This window comes from Ictidomys tridecemlineatus, unplaced genomic scaffold (assembly GCF_052094955.1).
Source record: "Ictidomys tridecemlineatus isolate mIctTri1 unplaced genomic scaffold, mIctTri1.hap1 Scaffold_51, whole genome shotgun sequence".
Classification (NCBI taxonomy): domain Eukaryota; kingdom Metazoa; phylum Chordata; class Mammalia; order Rodentia; family Sciuridae; genus Ictidomys; species Ictidomys tridecemlineatus.
Window position 1 is genome coordinate 1856566 of NW_027523338.1, and position 17362 is coordinate 1873927.

At 43.6% G+C, this 17362-nt stretch overlaps 1 non-coding gene and 1 pseudogene across 2 annotated transcripts in view; one reads left to right on the plus strand and one right to left on the minus strand.

Moving 5' to 3' along the window:
- Positions 1-17362, plus strand: part of LOC144373842 (secernin-1-like) — a 50776-nt pseudogene that overhangs the window by 14375 nt on the left and 19039 nt on the right. The gene's annotated exons all lie outside the window — the stretch shown is intronic.
- On the minus strand, positions 15836-15939 carry LOC144373851 (small nucleolar RNA U13). Its single transcript, XR_013433390.1, has one exon. It is a non-coding gene; the product is annotated as a small nucleolar RNA U13 (small nucleolar RNA).

The window sequence follows — 17362 nt, forward strand, 5'->3', positions numbered from 1 at the left end:
GAAAAAACTTCTCCTTATTCAATTGACTCCCTTTGCAGCTTCATATAACATTAGCTTCCTATGTTAATGCTGACCTGTTTCTACAGTCTCTGTGTGTGTCTATAGCAAATACCAGGCTGTCTTGATCACACTAGCTTTATTGTACACCTCAAAAATGGGTAGTATACATTCGTCAACTTTGGCCCTCTTTGGCAATAATTTTTATCATTTTAGATTTTTATGATTGCTTGTTGAAAGCAGAATGTGTTATGGAAACAATCGAGGTAGAAGTAAGTCATTCTTGTACCTGCAGGTGAGCCCCTCATGTTTTCCTGTGGGCATTCAATGTGGGTAGGAAGGGGGAGGATGGCGATATGAGGCTTGGTATAGTTGCCGGCTGCCCCCTCTGGTGATACCTTGTGCTTGGCGTGGGGTGGATTTCCAGGTGGTTTTACTCTTTCTCTGTCTCCTAGCTGCTCTCATACACTTCTTTCCTCACACCTCCCCTCAGTGGGGTGGTGGAGAGGGTGGGGCCTTTCTTTCCCAGTAAGCCAACATTGTACCCTTTGTTCTTGGGGGTGGGTGGTCTTGGGGTCCTGCCCACTCCCTTGCTGTGGCTGCCCCCTATTTGATGGTTCCCTGGGGCAGTAGTGTTTTCTTCCCCCTTCCTCCTTCCCCCTAAAGCTTTTCCATGGGGTGTGGGTGGGTCTGAGGAAGAAACTCATTCCCAGAGCTTCCCAGCCAGCACTGTTGCTGTTTAACCAATGAAGACATAGATGAAGCCCGCAGGGTCAGTGGAGAAGGTCAGATGGAGGATCTGAGGCCCCAGGGGCTCCACTCTGCTCTTCCTCCTCAGTCTGCATCTCCTCAGGATCCCTGTGGTCTCTGCCCCAAGGACAAGTGCTGGCTTCTTTGCAGTTGGGTTTTTCTCCCTGGATTTGGGGCTTCATGGTGGCCCTGTGACCACAGCGCTCTGATAGATTCACAAAAGTTTTGAACTTGTGACTTGTCTAGCTTGCTTTGCTGTGAAGCCAGGAGGAATGTCTTTCTAGTTTCCCATACCTGAGGAGGTGACCCAGAGTGTGTGTGGAAACCTGCAGTTCAACAGTGACAGTTTGAACTCCGAGAAGATTATTGACCTGCCAACCTAATATGTATCATCTATTAGTATATTTCTTATAATTTATTTCCAGCAGCTTTTAAAAAGCTAATTAGCCTCTTTTTAAAAGGCAGTAAGTAAATTCATCATATCAAGAAAAAAAGAGCAATGAATGTATTTCCTTTCTGAATCTCCCTCTGTGCTTTCGGCTGCCTCGGTCTGGAGTCGCAAGGCACCTATGGGCTGGTCAGCACTCAGACTCAAGGCAGGGAATATCTAACTCAAACACTTGAAATTGAATGAAAGAAAATATTAAGAATATAAGGCTGAATATTAATGAAACTGAGAAATGAAAGATACTTAATAAGATATATTCAAAGTAATGAGCTTCTTAATAAGATATTTAATAAGATATATACAAATTCATAGGCTCCATTAAAAGATATTTAATAATATATATATTAAGTCAGGCCCATTAATATATTGCTGCTGTTAAATATGTTGATTGATATTTTTGTCTGAGTTTGATAACCTACACTGTTGCATTATTTCAAATGGAATATTATATGTGTACATACAAAGACATATCAACATGTAAAAATCTGTTCTAGACTTTCTAAATTATTCATTATTCATGAATGTGTACTTTGGAGGAGTTTTATAGATTATAAAATATAATTGAATACTTATAAAATATAATAGATTATAAAATATAATTGAATAGTTTTATAGATTATAAAATATAATTGAGTAGAAATGTGAATCTTGTGTTACTTGGTCTAAGTTTTCCCAAATAGATGACTTTGAAATAATGAGAGGGACCTGAACATGGGAATTCTGAGTTTACTAAAGTTTTCATCGAAGGCTTTTTTTATTTTTTGGGTACCTGGGATTGAACTCAGGGGCACTGGACCACCGAGCCACACCCCCTGCCCTATGTTGTATTTTTTTAGAGAGAGGTCTCACCAAGTTAAGAAGCGCTTGGCTGTTGCTGAGGCTGGCCCTGAACTCACGATCCTCCTGCCTCAACCTTCTGAGCCGCTGGGACCATAGGTGTGCACCACTGCACCTGGCACTTACCTAATGCTTTAAAATATTAAAGTAGCATCTTCTCTACTCAGTGCTTTTCATTTGTGATGCAAATCTACGGTGTCAATGATTTGTGAAGACCATTTTGAGCGCTGGGAACCTGCCAGTGTACAGCATTGGCTCTCTAGAACCCTCAAAGTCAGGTTCACACTTCATTGAAAAGCTCACGAAGACCAGCATTTACTCTTTTCCACAGTTCTTTCTTCCACACTTTGCTCAAGGGTATTTCTCCAAGCCCATGCAGGTGCTGTTGCCCTAAATAGGTTTTCTTCTCCCTTTCTGTGGGCCCCGACCCTTGACCCTTGCTCTTCCCCCCCCCCACTCCTGGCTTTGACCTCACCAGCCTCAACCTCCATACCCCATTCCCCTGACCTCATCCCACACCTGTTATATTTGTAATTTGAAACTTACTTAATGTCATTTTTTTTTCTTTAAACTATAAGCATCAAAAGAGCACATCTGTAACTCTGGATACCTGGGGAGCCAAGGTAGGAAGGTCATGAGATCAAGGTTAGAGCTCAGTGGAGAGCACTCTCCTAGCATGTGCAAAGCCCTGGGTTCCATCCCCAGCACCACAAAAAATTTACAAGAGCAGGTCAGGACTGAGGCAGTTTTGCTCTTCAGCACACCCCCAGAGCTTGGCATGGTGCTCACAGTAGGTGCTAAGTCATGATGTTTTGGCAATTTGGGATGGGAGGCACATAACTTCAATACCCTGTGCTCATTGATATGATAAACAGTGATAGAATTGCTAACATAGAAAATTAGATTTGGTCATTTCTTATTGACACATTAGTAAGTGCAATGGAAGAAGACTCACTAATGCCATGACAGCATTTAATAAAGATTTGACCATAGAAAGCGACTGAACCTTGAAGACCAATGAGAAGCAGTACATGAGAGAAAGGGTGTGCAGACCAGGCACAGGAGGCTGGGGCAGCTGTTTGGTAAGGGTTACCAGGGAAAGCCACGTATGGCTGGAGTCCCTGGGGAAGGGTGAGTGGCACAGTAGAAACTCCCTGGAGGGGCCATAGAGGCAGTTGGGCCACCCTGGTAGCTTGGGGGAGAGAGAGTAGGAGTCTGGACTTGAGTGATGCTATTCCAATGGGGTGATATGGAGTTGGCAGCTCAAACTTTTTCCCCTCTGCTAATCATTAGATTCAATCTAATGGGAGCAACGATGTGCTTTGTGGAAAGGAATATATACATGTATTCATTCATCCTGTCTTTCTCTCTGCCTATCTGTCTGTCTATCCATCCATCCATCTATGTATGCATGTCAGCATTGGTGATCCAGGGGTTTTTAGGGGCTCCCCTTGCTCAGGGACAATGGAGATCTGTGATCACTGATAAGTGAAGCACAGGTCCTTGCGGCAAGCCTGTGGAGTCAGTGGATGCTCCCCATCACAGCTGCAGGCCTTGATTGGCAGCAGCCCGCAGTGTGGGCCGTGTTTTGTTTTCTGTCAGCAGTGTATCACAAGTATTTTCCTCAGTGGGCTGAACATACCCTGAGTGGGAGGCTGATAAAAGCATCCCCATTTTCATGCATCACCCTAAACTATTTCAAAGAGAAGAGGAGCAGCTGTGACAGTGTTCACAGGAGCCACTGGGGTGGTCTCATCTTTGTAGTCTAACAATAATAGTGCACCCTGGCTTGCATTCCTCAGCTGGAGAAGAGCAGAGGTGCCTAAGCAAGACATGCTTCCTCCTTGAAAAGTCTTAAAACCGCATCTGCCATCAAGGAAATGATATCCTTGCCCTGCTAGGGAATTTCTCTTCAAAGTAAGCGCAGAGAAGTCATCTTCATAGATTTATTACATGTCTGAATCCATATTTATCACATACAGTTACTTGAACTAATGTGTAACAGCTTGGTATTTACTTAAACAATCCAAAGGGTTTTTATTTCCCGCCTAGCTGCAGGAATATACAAAGAAGTCTTGTACACATGCAGAAGACCATCGTAGTAAGAATACTCTGCTCCACAAGTAGGTCTAAGTATTGTTGTTCCTGTTTTGTGATTTGTGGGTCAAGAGCCATCTTTGTGTATTTCTGAGTGTCCTATGAAAAAGTTATCTTACAAAGGGACTTTGTAATACATGTGACGTGACCAAATATATTAGCAAGATGTATTGGGTTACAAGATATAATTGAGTCTAAAACAATGAATATCTGATGAATGTTATATAGATAAGCATGTCAGTAGATATCATATCCATATCAATGTATATATTTATATATCATAGTATTATAATAATAGATATAGATGTCAATAGATCAATAAGTATATACTATAGAGTAGATCTTGGGACATGGTACTAAAACTTTAGTAGTTTAATGTTGAACACTCTTGAGTTTAAAAATGTGAAAAATTACATTCCTTGATGGTGTGACTATCTGGTGTTCTATTTTATAATATCACCATAGCTCCTTCAACAGCTCAAATTACCTCTTTTCATACAAAACATATAGCAATTAAAAATGCACAAAAATAAAAGTGAATGTGCCATATAACATTATGCACAGTACAATATAGAGCAAGTTCTGCATGAATGAAATCAATCACCATGTGCTTGGATCTAATTAAGTTCGTGTTTCTGAGAACCTTAAACAAAAGGAAGAATTAAGACCATCTCAGAGGTCACAGGAGATCAGAGTCAAATGCCAAATTTGTTTCTAGAGAACAAATGTGTCTGAAAAAGCTATTATAGATGGTAAATTTAAGCAGATGTACATTTTCTTGATCCATAAGAAAATTGTCATTTGTTCACTTAAGTTGACACAGATTTCTACAGAGCGAAGAGTCTTATGAAATAAGAGCTGGTACAGATTGGTATCTTAATCCAGACATTACATAGACAGCTTTGACAGTTTAAATAATAATGACAAAATGAAGGGGTAGATGGAATTTTAATAATAATTATTTTACTAGTATGTCCACTAGCATCTATCTAAATGAGATACATGTACCATTTCAGCTGTGTTTGCAAACATGAGGCTTTCACACAGACACCCAAGATGTTATTTTAACTGCTATTCCTTTCACCAAAGAGAAACAAAATATTTCATCTCCTTATTGCAGCAAAGATTTAAGTGTAACAAGTGAAGCATAAGCCAGGCGCCCTGCAGCTGGGTTGAATCAGGGGTTTTCACACAGGGCTCAGACTGCCTCCTAGGGGATTCTTGCTTGCCTGGGACGCTCTTGTGCCCTGCTGTGAGTGACACATAGGAGCAGTGCCCCTTGGGCTCCTGAGGTGCCCGTGCCTTCCCCTCCCTGTGGAAGGGCTTGCTGGCTGCTGCAGGGAGCTGCAGGTGGTTTCCTCTGTCCCTTTAGTATTAGTGTCTTTGTACTCACTTAACCTCTAAATACTAAATGAAACTGAAATTATTTAAGTCAGCTAGCAGGAGAGATAAAGCCTACTATTACGAGTGTGTATTTAGGGAAAAAAAAGAAATGAAACTTCAATTGACTAATACTAGCGATAAAGAAAATTATGCTTAATTTTAACTGTATTTTTGAACAGTTGAGACTTGTTATTATAGACAAATTGCCTGTTGAACAGTGAGATTTGTGAGTTTCTATTACCATCTATGTTCACATTTTCTGTCCTTGGTGAGGATTGGGTGTGGGGTCATGGGCTTGAGGAGTCATGATTCACAAGAAGAAAGAGGGCAAAGAGAGATGGGAGGGAAGTTCTTGTGCAGTCACTTTCTCCAGAACTTGCATTCCCACACCGCAAACCAAAGAAACGTCTTTGGTAATAAAATTTCCTGAAGCACTCTGTCGTATTTTGTGTGGCAGAAGCAGCTGTGCATCAGTCTTATCATGAGTGCTGATTTGTCCATAGGAAATTTGTGACCAGGGTGAGTAGCCAAATGTCCCGTGGATAATAGAAGCAGCAGCATAAGATCCACTTGGCACCTCCTCAGGTCTGCTCTTGAAAGCAGAGGCGCATACTTACTGACCCCACAGTCCTGGAAGCAAACTCTTTATTATTCCCATTTCTGAATGAGGAAAGTGAGTCACAGGTGAAGATAATTTGCCCAAAGACATTAAGTCCAAGTATGAAAAATCCTCCTCTACTGTTATTTATTAAATAGCCTTGACTCTGTAGACAATGTTATTTTCCCAGCAAGTGAGTTACCTAGAACAGAAGCCTAAGCTTGCAATGCCGGTTAAAGACCAATTTGGCCCCGCAAAATACCAGGGTCATGCATCCCTGCTAAATAGAATCTTTTTTTTACAGGATCTGCTGCTTATATATTCAAATGCAAATGATCTACTTCTCTGTGATATTCTGCTACTCCGTAGATGGCCTGATGGGTAGTGTACGATTTATCAGTCCTAACAATGAAACTGTTTCTTACAATTCTATTGTTTTCTAATTTTCCTTCTATATGGAAAACAAGAACTTTCATGTTGGTATGAATATGGTTTTTTTATAAAAGAAGACTGAGTCTTAAACTAGAACAAGGAAACAGGGAAAAGTAACTGTCAGAGGAAAATCGAACTTGATTAAGATTCATACTGAAACATAAGTATGTGACACAAGCCCTCAGGGAATGAATGGTGTGTGTGTGTCTTTGTGTCTGTGTGTGTGTGTGTGTGTGTGTTTTGTGCACTGTACATGCACATATGAATGCACGCTGCTTCTTGTTTTTATTTTCTTGTCTGTTTATCTTTCCTTTGCTCATAGGCCCCAGCATGGATCTCTGAGAAGTAGTTCCAGAGTTCACACTCCTAAAGTCTTCCTCTGCAGACTCTCCTTCTGCCTCTCACACTGGGTTCCACACACTCAAATTCCCTAGATGGATTTTCCCTTGGAACATAGAACCCCAAATTCCTAATTTCACCTCTCTCTCCCTCCTGCCAGACCTTTTCTTTGGTTCCTCTTTGTTAACCTGTTCTGTTAATCATGTCTGACCTTCTGAAACCTCTCGCTCCTCCCTGGTCCTCCCTTTGTAGCCTCAGCTCCAGCCGGGTTCACGTGGCATGTTCACAGTTACTGACTCTGTGTCCTCAGCTGGCCAGTTCACTTCATCTCCCAAATAAGGATGATGGCGTCCCCCTCACAGGCTCCTAAGGGGGACAGAATTATGTGGTGACTATAAAATTCTGAGCAGGGAACTTGGCACCTAGGCTGCATGTTAGCTATTCTTTATTATGACCTCCTCAGTGTGACCCCATGGTGAAGTCATTGTTTCTCACATATATAGAAGATTCATGAACTGCTTCATCAACCAATTGCATCCAAGGACCCCAGTGAACAGGTACTGTCCTCATGGAGCCCACAGCCTGGGAGGACAAGTCAGTCTGCCAAGGGAGAGTCCAGTCACATTTAACTCTAGTTCCTCCCACTGAAGTCACAAAGCTCAAAGTGCCTTGCAGGGTGAGGTGTGGGCTGCAGTTTAATGGGTAAATATACCCATATTCACTGCATACGGATTTTAATTTACTACAGCCGAGACTGTAAACAAATAATTTTGCAAATCCTGGGACAAATATTTAGGGATGTGAGTTCACTTCTGTGTATTGTTTCAAGACTTTTTCACTAAATTCAGCATCCAGCTGGTAACTGGCTGCATGCTCCTTTTCCCCACCTGGGGTGAAGTTCAAGTCAATCAGCCACAATGAATATGGCTCAGATCTCCACTCTCAGTGCTGTGACAGGCGCTGTAGGGAGTCCAAAGGTGTCTCTGTTCTTTGGGATTTGAGCACACGGAGTGGTCACACGCATGAAGCAGTGAAAGCAATAAAACACAGGACAGGGCAAGGAAAGGGAGGAGAGCCATCAAAACATGTCAATCTGGGCAGGGTCATCAGAGAAAGAGCCTGGTCAGTCAACAAGGTGGTCAATCGCAGGCCTGCGTGCCCTCGAGAGGCTCTGGAACGTGGGTCTTGTTTTCAGGGATGGAGAGCAGGCAGTAATGCTGAGGAGTCACTGGAGAAATACTCAAAACCTGCAGGCTCATGGGGGACAGTGACCAATACCGCACAGTGATAGGAACACTATCTTGGCCAACAGGACTGGCGAGGACACAGGGAATCTTAAAATCATGATATTTACAAACCATGGGTTATTAAAAGCCTCAAAGCCACAAGAGAAAATGTCCTCCCCTGTGTTGGTGGCAGGGATTCTGACTCGCATGGCCCTGTCTGGTGCCCTTGCGAGACACCTAGGCATGAGTTGGCTTCAGCAGGAGAGTCAGGACTGCTCTGGGGAGGAAGATGGGCCACGGGGAAAGTGCCCATTTCCTCACCTGCCATTGATGTTCTGATCCTCTGTTCCTCTGGGGTTCTGTTCACTGACGTGCAATCCCAGGCCCATGGGGATATGGTGCAGAGACCCCATGGACAGCAGGGTCTGGGGCAGGACTTGGGCTCAGGTCAGGACTCCACTGTGGAGGTAGACTGTCGCCCTGTGCATCCTGAGTGGGACTTTCTGTCTCTGCCCTGACTGACCACGGGCAGATCTGGATCAAGTCTTCTCACTGAGGAACTTCTGCAGCTTTCCATTCACCCCGCAGTACTGGGCTGTCCTCTCTCACAGGCCCCTTCTGGACACTGTACTGCTCTCTAGATTCACGACCCTGGCAGGACCGCAGAAGTTTCTTCTCACTGGTTTTCCATCACATCTATCAGCTGTCACCGTGTTCACTTATCAGCATTCACAGGCACATGGGCACACACACACACCTGTCATCCCCGGTTCTTGGGAGCCTGAGGCATGAGGATTGAAGCTGGAGTCCAGCCTGGGCAACTCAGTGAGACCCTGTCTCAAAGTGAAACTTAAAAAAGAGAAATAAATTCGATGAAAGAATAAATGGGCACATTATTGTGCCAAGAGTTTGGGGGATTTGGGTGGTTTGATTTTGAGAGGAGAAAAGAACCCTTTTTCACTAAGAGGGATAAAAAAGGTCAAGTTTTCCAAAATGTGCAAGTGGAGAAGCCTTCGGCTCAGGAGCTATGCTGGAGACACACAAGCTTACTGTCCGACCTTTATTGCCTGATGGAATATGACTTGCCGAGAATCGATTGACCTGCATCAATTCTTCTTTGAATGAAGAGTTTGACAAGTGAAGGAACTACCATTGGCAGAGCTCTAGGCTCCAGGGGAGGATCCAGCTGTTGGGATCAGGTGAAAAGGAAAATAGCCATTTGTTATGCAAAGAAAAGACAATTAACTTATCTATGTGTGCCCTTGGATACACAGGAACAAGTGACTTCAGAGGTGTCAGTGACATGTTTTTTCAGCCATATTCTCAGTTGCAATGGAGCAATACATTAACAAAATTGAGTCCTTCTGTATATTTATGTTATTTCTTAATTTGAGAGAAAGTAGAAGTGTATTCATATTCAGCTGTAAATCTTGTTTTGCAGTGAAACACTAGGAGTGGGATACAAAAAACTTCAGTTGTAGAATAAACACATCACTTTACCTAGTTCAATTGTTTTCCTTTTCATTTTTCCACCTCTATAGCAACATAGCTTATTAAAAAGCAAAATGTTTACCTGACATGCCTATGATCCCAGTGGGTCAGGAGGCTAAGGCAGGAGGATCACAAGTTCAAAGCCAGCCTCAGCATTTAGTAATATTCTGTCTCAAAACAAAAATAAACAAGGGCTGGGGATGTGGCTCAAGTGGTAGCGGGCTCGCCTGGTATGCGTGTGGCCCGGGTTCGATCCTCAGCACCACATACAAACAAAGATGTTGTGTCCGCCGAGAACTAAAAAAAATAAATATTAAACATTCTCTCTCTCTCTCCTCTTTCACTCTCTCTTAAAAAATATAAACAAAAAAGCAAGTAAATAAATAAATAAATAAATGTATGTCAGAGAGATGTTGCTCAGGGGTGGAGCCCTCTTGCCACTCCCCAACCCTCTGCCCCCCAGTTCAATTCCTAGGACGAATGGGAGAAAAAAAAGAAAGAAAAAACACTGTTTGTTTTTACAATGTGGAAAGCTGGGCTATATTCACTTATATTCACTAGCTATTTCATCATGACTGTTTAGTTAGCAGGAATGTGTCATATTGAATTTATGCATTTTCTGTTGGTAGTTTCCAGAAGACTTTAACCCTTGCTATTAATTTGATGAATATTCATTTAGGATCTGCTCTGTGTTAGGCTTCTTTCTGGAGATCGGGGATATAATAGTGAGCACAAACCATTGTTATTTCCAGCCTCTCTTAAAACTTGCTTCTTCTTTGGTTACTTTTCTGAATCTTCTTGTTTATTTTTCCCCCACCCCCCACCTTCCCTGTCTTCCCTCCTGGGCTAGATAAGATGCAGGATTTCTCAAAGCCCTCTCCCTGGACTCCCTCTGCCTCACCCTCTCCCCTCCACCACCTCATGGCCCTGCAACATTGCACATTTACATCAGTCCCTCTTCAATCCTCTCCTCTCCTAGGCCTTGTGGTCTGGCCATGCACTGGAAATTCAACTTGGAAATTTAGCTCTCAAAACAAACACACTCGTCTACTGAGATATCCAATGAGTAAAAGGCATTTCAATAAATTATGATGAACTATGATAAGAAAAAGAAACAGAATACTTTAAGAAAACACTGGGCTGGAACCTAAACTGGACTGTGTAAAGGAATCACTATGGAAGTGATGTGAAGTTGTGACCTGAAGGTTCATTTAACATTAGTTAGACAGAGTTCAGTTGTCTGAAGGCCATGTTCCAAGAAGTATGTGCAAATGCCATGGGGTAGGGAATGTGCATTCTGAGGCATGGAAGAAAGAGCAGTGTGTGGGCTCTGGGAGGAGAGAAGTGAGACAAGACTCTGGAGAATCCACCTGGGTGTGAGAAGGGAGCTTCTGAAGTCGGTCACAAGTGTTGCTTCTTATGCTGAGAAGCCATTTTCAGCAAGCTGTTCACTTTACCGCATCTTTGTCCTCAGCAGCCTTCTACCTAAACAGAGCCAAGGCCAGGTAGAGGCCGGGGCATCTTGGCCTTGGCAGTTCAGCACTGAGCTATGGCTCTGGGCAGATGGTTGGCAGCAAGGTTGGAGGTGCATACGTGGCCTTGGGCTGGTAGCAGTGGTGATTCTCAGTTGGACAGAGGTGGGGAGGAGGATGGAGGGGACAAAGATGGTGTCCAGGTTTGTGCCTTAAGCAGCCAAGTGAGTGGCCAGTCAGGGCATTAGAAGAGTGGCCATGCCAGGAGACAAGGGTGGCTTGGGTCTGTTGAGTGCATATTGCTGTGAGACTCTCAGTGGAAACGCCCAGCAGGCAGATGGTTACGGGCTCTGGAGCCAAGAGAGCAGTCTTGCTTTGTGGCTCTGAGTTTAGTATTCATCAAGTAGCCTTGAGTGTAGACATGTCATCCACAGATTAAACATGGTCACCGCAAGCTCAGAACCTGATTCTCTCTTTGGACCCCTTTCTCTTTCTTACTGTTTACATGTCAATTGTCTAGTCTTGTCAGTTTTCTCTCAGTGTTTTTTTCTTTCTTTTATTTAGTTTTTGGGGGTACGGGGGTTGAACTCAGAGGCCCTCCACCACTGAGCCACACCCTGAACTATTTCGTATTTTATTTAGAGACAGGGTCTCACTGAGTTCCTTAGTGCCTTGCCATTGCTGAGACTGGCTTTGAACTCATCATCCTCCAGTCTCAGCCTCCCAAGTTGCTAGGATTAGGATCATAGGCATGTGCCATTGCTCCTGGATCTGTGTTCTTTCTTATTCACGTCACCATTCCTGGTTCCAGTAGTTTTACTGGGTTCTTGTTACTTTTCACCAGAACTATTGCATACTCGAGGGTGGTGGGACTGGTTTCCAGAAGATTCATCAACTAGTGGAGGGAGCCAGGAAGGCTATGCCCGTTAGCACTGTCATTTGTCTGAGAGTCTTGGCCGTGGGGAAAGAAGGAAGGAACCCCTGGGATTTAGGATACAGAACAGGGAGGTGAAAAATCATATTTGATTAAACTGGTCAGGCAGACATCAGGATTGCCCTTGCATACAGGCAGACCAGGATTTTTTCCTTTTCATCTTAGCTGCTATTATGCACCAAATGACATTTTATTCTACCACTCTGCTCTCCATACCTTCAGCTGGCCATAATAATTCTTTCAAATGAAAATGAAACAACTTAGAACTAGGGATGTGTATTTGACAGACATTTTTCTAAATAGTTCACATGTATAAAACCATTTGATACCTATAAATATTCTGTGAGGCCCCTGTATTATCCCATTTTACAGATGAGGAAATGAGGAACATGGATGGTATGGAGTGTCTTTCCCAACATCACACAATTTATAACCGGTCTGGCTCCAGAGTCTGGACCATCCTCCAGGAAAGTGAGGCCCTGAGCATGTTCTGAGCACCTCTTAGTTGTGCTAAGAACAAGGGCTCCAGGAGAAATGCATCCAAGCAAATATTTAAACATGCAGAGTGCCAATGTCCGGCAGGGGACAAGAGCACACTCGGCAATTTCTTTTAAAACCAGGCCCCCTACATAGCTAAGAAGTCATTCCGTTCTTCAGAGGGGGTTGAGTTCCAGGAGAGATGGCTGACATGGAAGGCACTTTCTCGAGGGAAACACCAGGGTGACCTCTGCCATTGTGTGCCCCGGGCACCTCCACGGTCCCTAAGCTGCATGTGAGGAGCGGCTGCAAAGGCAGCATCCACAATTTAGGTTGGGTGGTCGTCACCAAGGTCGCCATCATTTCCAATCAGGGGAAACAGCAGGTGAGTGGCGGCCCGCCTGTCTCAGGTAGGTAGAGGGGGGCCTTGGCGGAAACGGCATTTTCCTACCTGATGGCCTGCAACCCTGAATCTGTCAGTCCGGACTCTCCCCCTTCTGTTTCAGATTTTATGGAACTTTCTAAATAGGCCATTTAGTATTTGTTACTCCTTTGGAAATGAATTTTCTGGAGCCAGTATGAGGTGTTAAGCATTTATAGACAGAAGATTTGGCCAAGAGCATAGAGGGTCTTGAATTGGCCTTTCACTGTACAGAAGAACTTGAACAGACTCAAGTGCAAATCCAGATTGGTAGAGGGGGCTGCGGGTTTGTGGAAGTGAAGTGTATGATGGAGCAAGTCATTTTTTTTTCCAGTATCACTTAGTGATTATTAAGGCTGCTTTTTAATCTGACTCACTCAGATGGAAGTGCCAAAGCATCAGTAGTAAACAATCAGTGTAGTTAAATTACCGAGGCTGGCTTTGAATTTGTTATTCTCTTGCCTCAGCCTCTGGAACTGCTGGGATTATAGACGTGTGCCATTGCACCTAGCAAAGCTTTTAGTTTAATTGTGGGGCATTTGGCCTGCACTATTCCCTTTGGTTTGGTCTGGTCTGGTCTTTGGAGCCTAGTGCAGAAGTGCAGTCCAAAACCATGCGTTTCTATCAGTTTTAAATTCCCAAACCAATGCGGCACTTAACATCCACTTGTGACCTTTCTTAGTTGATTTGGGCTGCTATGATAAAGGTGTCATAGACTAGAGAGATTAAACAACACATGTTTATTTCTCTTCTGGAGGTTGGGAAGTTCAAGATCAGGGTGCCAGCAGATCCAGTGTCTGGTGAGCACCCACTTTCTGGTTTGCAGATACTGCCTGTTCTTTGTGCCCTTACATGACAGACAGCAGAAAGAGGACAAGATCTGGTGTCTCTTTCATAAAGACCCTAATATCATCACAAAGGCTCCATCCTCATGACCTAATCACCTTCCAAAGGCACCTCTAAGTACCATCACATTGGGGGTTGGGCTTCAACATACAAATTTTGGGGGCGGGGTGACGTATAAGATCAGTTCACAGCCTTACCTTCCTACATCCAGGCCTCTGGTTGAAGGCTGGGAATTTTTTAGTGTCCAGAAGGCTATTGTTTTAGTCAGATTTTTAGCTGCTGTCACCAAAAGTTCGGACAAGAACAACTAGAGACATAAAAGTTTATTTGGCTCATGGTTTCAGAGGTCTTAGTGCATAAATGGCCAACTCCATTGCCCTGGGCCCAGGTGAAGTAGAGCATCATGGAGAAAGGTGTGATGGGGGAAGCAGCTCAGGACCTGGGCACCAGAAGCAGAGAAAAGCTCCATTTTCCAGGGACAGAATATAAACTCCAAAGGCACACCCCTGGTGACCCACCTTCTCCAGCCACACCCTTTCGGCCTATAGTTACCACCCAGTTAATCCATATCAGAGCATTGATGCACTGAAGGCTCGTGTAACCCAATCATTTCACCTCTAAACTTTCTTGCATTGTCTCACAAGAGCTTTTGGGGGCACACGTCATATCTAAGCCATAACAGCTGTTACCCCAAGGGGACTTACAAACTTGTTGATTATGGGAAGAAGGAAGGTAATTGGCAGAGTCCTCTAAGGCTAAGGGGAGGGGTGTTGACTATTTTCATTTGTTTCCCAGGGGCAGCAATTACATATCCCACAGTAAATCTAGTTATAACTTAGTTTTACCTTATTTGGCATACAAAGGGACAAGGTCCCACTTATCTCTAGAGCCACAGATATTGAAAAGATATGCAGAGTTCTTACAGGGGCTTTAAGTAAATAAAGTGCAGGTGATTCTCTTCCTACATGTGAGATGTATAAATCTTTCAGGTTTGGGTGGGGCTAGCTTGACATCCCTGCGACAAGCCTGTGAACACCAAATAAATATTTTCCCATAAAACTAGGAATTGCATTTAGGAGCAGTTAACTCTCAGGCCCAGAACAACCTAGACAAAGCATAAAGTTTGGAAGGATCTGAGTTACACTGAAAGTAGATCTCAGAATGAGACTACAACTTTAGCTCATTTAATTTAATCCCTTTCCCTATCTTGATCTTACTCAGGTTAACGTGTGGTGGTGGGAGGGAAATGAGGCACGGGGGCCAGAAAAATGCTGTTCTTATTTGGAACCACATGAATCTACTTCATCTAGGAGGCAAGGCAGTTGAAAACAGCATTAAAATAGGCCTCTGGATACTGGGTGTGTCCCAGGATTACCACAGGCCTGGTATCGGTGGCATTTCCTCCACACTCAGTGACATGGGATTCTCCTGCATCTCTCAGTCTCAGAGGAGAGTACAGAACCCTGATGTTCTTCGCAGCCTTGAACTAAGGAGCTGGTGGTCCTGTCTTCATTCTGTGGTTGGGAGACCAGGCTGGAGATGGTCATGTGGGTTCACGGAGCTACCCATGGTCCTGGTCTGAGGAGGAGAAGAGTGAAACCACAATTATGTCTGTAGCAGGGTGCTGAGGTCCTGCTGTGCATGTAGGGCATCCAAGTCAGGGCGGAGGCAAGTGCACACATTGTGGGTTTCAGTGGAAATTAAACAGGCTGAATATCCAGAAAACATTAGAGAGATCCCAGCCTCCAAAGATGGGGCTACTGAGCACGGCTACGTGTTCACCTGTCCCTACATAGATTTGCGTCTGTCAGTTGGGGCCCTGCAAAGGCTCTGGGAGCAGAATCTGCTGGAGTGGGTATAGGAGGCGTTGTAACCAGGGCCCACCAGGGACCCTAGGAAGGAGGAAGGAGGCCTTCCAGGTGCAGTTCTGGATGCAGGTCTCACAGCACACTGGTTTGCTCCAGATCCTCAAGATAAAATGAGCTCTCACTCTTGCTGCTCCTTTTTGGAGAAGACAACCTCGACCAAGGAAAAGTCTACTTAATTTCATCTATCTTTCAATAAGCTTGCTCTTTTTTTTCTTTTCATGTCAGGTGGGTAATGTGCCAATGTGGTAACAAGGTTTGAGGGAGGTGTCTCCCAGACAACAGTGGGCAAAACCAATCCCCATGCTTGTGAACCACAAAAGGATCAGGATTATTTTTAAAATTTTGTATCACTCTCCTAAGGCATTGGGGTTCAGCTTTGTAGATCAGAGCTTTGTAACCAAGCCTTCTTAAATGAGCTTAGAATGAGAAATTTCAAATGAATCGGTGCGTAATAAATCGACTATGGAAATAAGCCTGTTACAGAATAAGTCCATAGCTTGTGGCTACATTATCTTTTCTTCTCCATGACAGCACAGTGGAATGCTCCTTTAGAAAGTACTGAATTGGGTGAATTTTAATAGCTACTGCTTCTTGTGTTGAAAATTCACCAAGAACAGGCTTGTACCACCATCTCAGTAGCTTTGCTCTAAGACTCTTGAATTTTTGCCAATAGACTTACAATTTGAATGATCAGATGAATAAATGAACTGAATACGTATGATGTACCATCTTCTTTCATACCAGCCTGAGGAGGGGGGTAGAAATGTTTTCACTTTACCAATAAGAAAATAGAGGTTTGAAAAGAAGACATTACTTAAGATCATACTGCTTGTGAGTAGTTAAACCAGAGTGAGAAGTTAGTTCTTTATTTCTAAATTGCAGATTTCTCTGCCACAGTGTTCTGCCCCCTGAAATCTACTCATCATTTATTTGGTCCTAGGCACTATGCCATTCTTTTTTTCCTTTTGCAGTGTTGGGGATTGGACCCCAGGGCCTCATGCACGCCAGGAAAATGCTCTACCACTGAGACATATCCCCAGCCCCAGGCCATATATTTTCATGTTCATTATCTCATGAAACTCATATCCATTGTAACCCAATGATAGAGGAACTAATTTCATGGATGTCATAAAACTGAAGTTCAAATGTATTATGTAAACTGCCTATGGTCACACAGAGGGCAATATCTGTACTCTCTTTAAAAGGTTTATTAATTGGAAGGGCCAGGATGGATGTCTCACTTCAGAAGGAAGGTGTGTTATTTTGATAACTGAAGCTATAAGCCACACCAATTGCTGTAGGCTAATAGGTAGGAGGGAAATACGTAGAAAAAAAATGGATCATGTCCTCCTAGAAAACCATTTCTAATGAGATCTCTGAGCAAATTATAAACACAGAGGAGAATGATTGGTAATTAAATATTGTTATTACTAATTGTCTTAGACTATCCAGACTGAGATAACTATAAATAGGATGCTGATAAACAACAGAAACTTATTGCTCATACTTTGGGAGCTGGGAAGTCCAAGGTCAAGGTGCCAACGTTTGGTGTCTGGTGTGAACGCATATCTGACTCACAGGTGGTGCCTTCTTGCTGTGTCCTCACATGGTAGATGGGGCAAGGCAGCTCTCGAGGCCTCCTTCATACAAAAACTAATCCCATCATAAGGTTCCTCTATTATTAGTCATTTCCCAAAGGCCCCCTTGCCTAGTGTCATTATATTGGGTGATAGGGTTTCATCATAT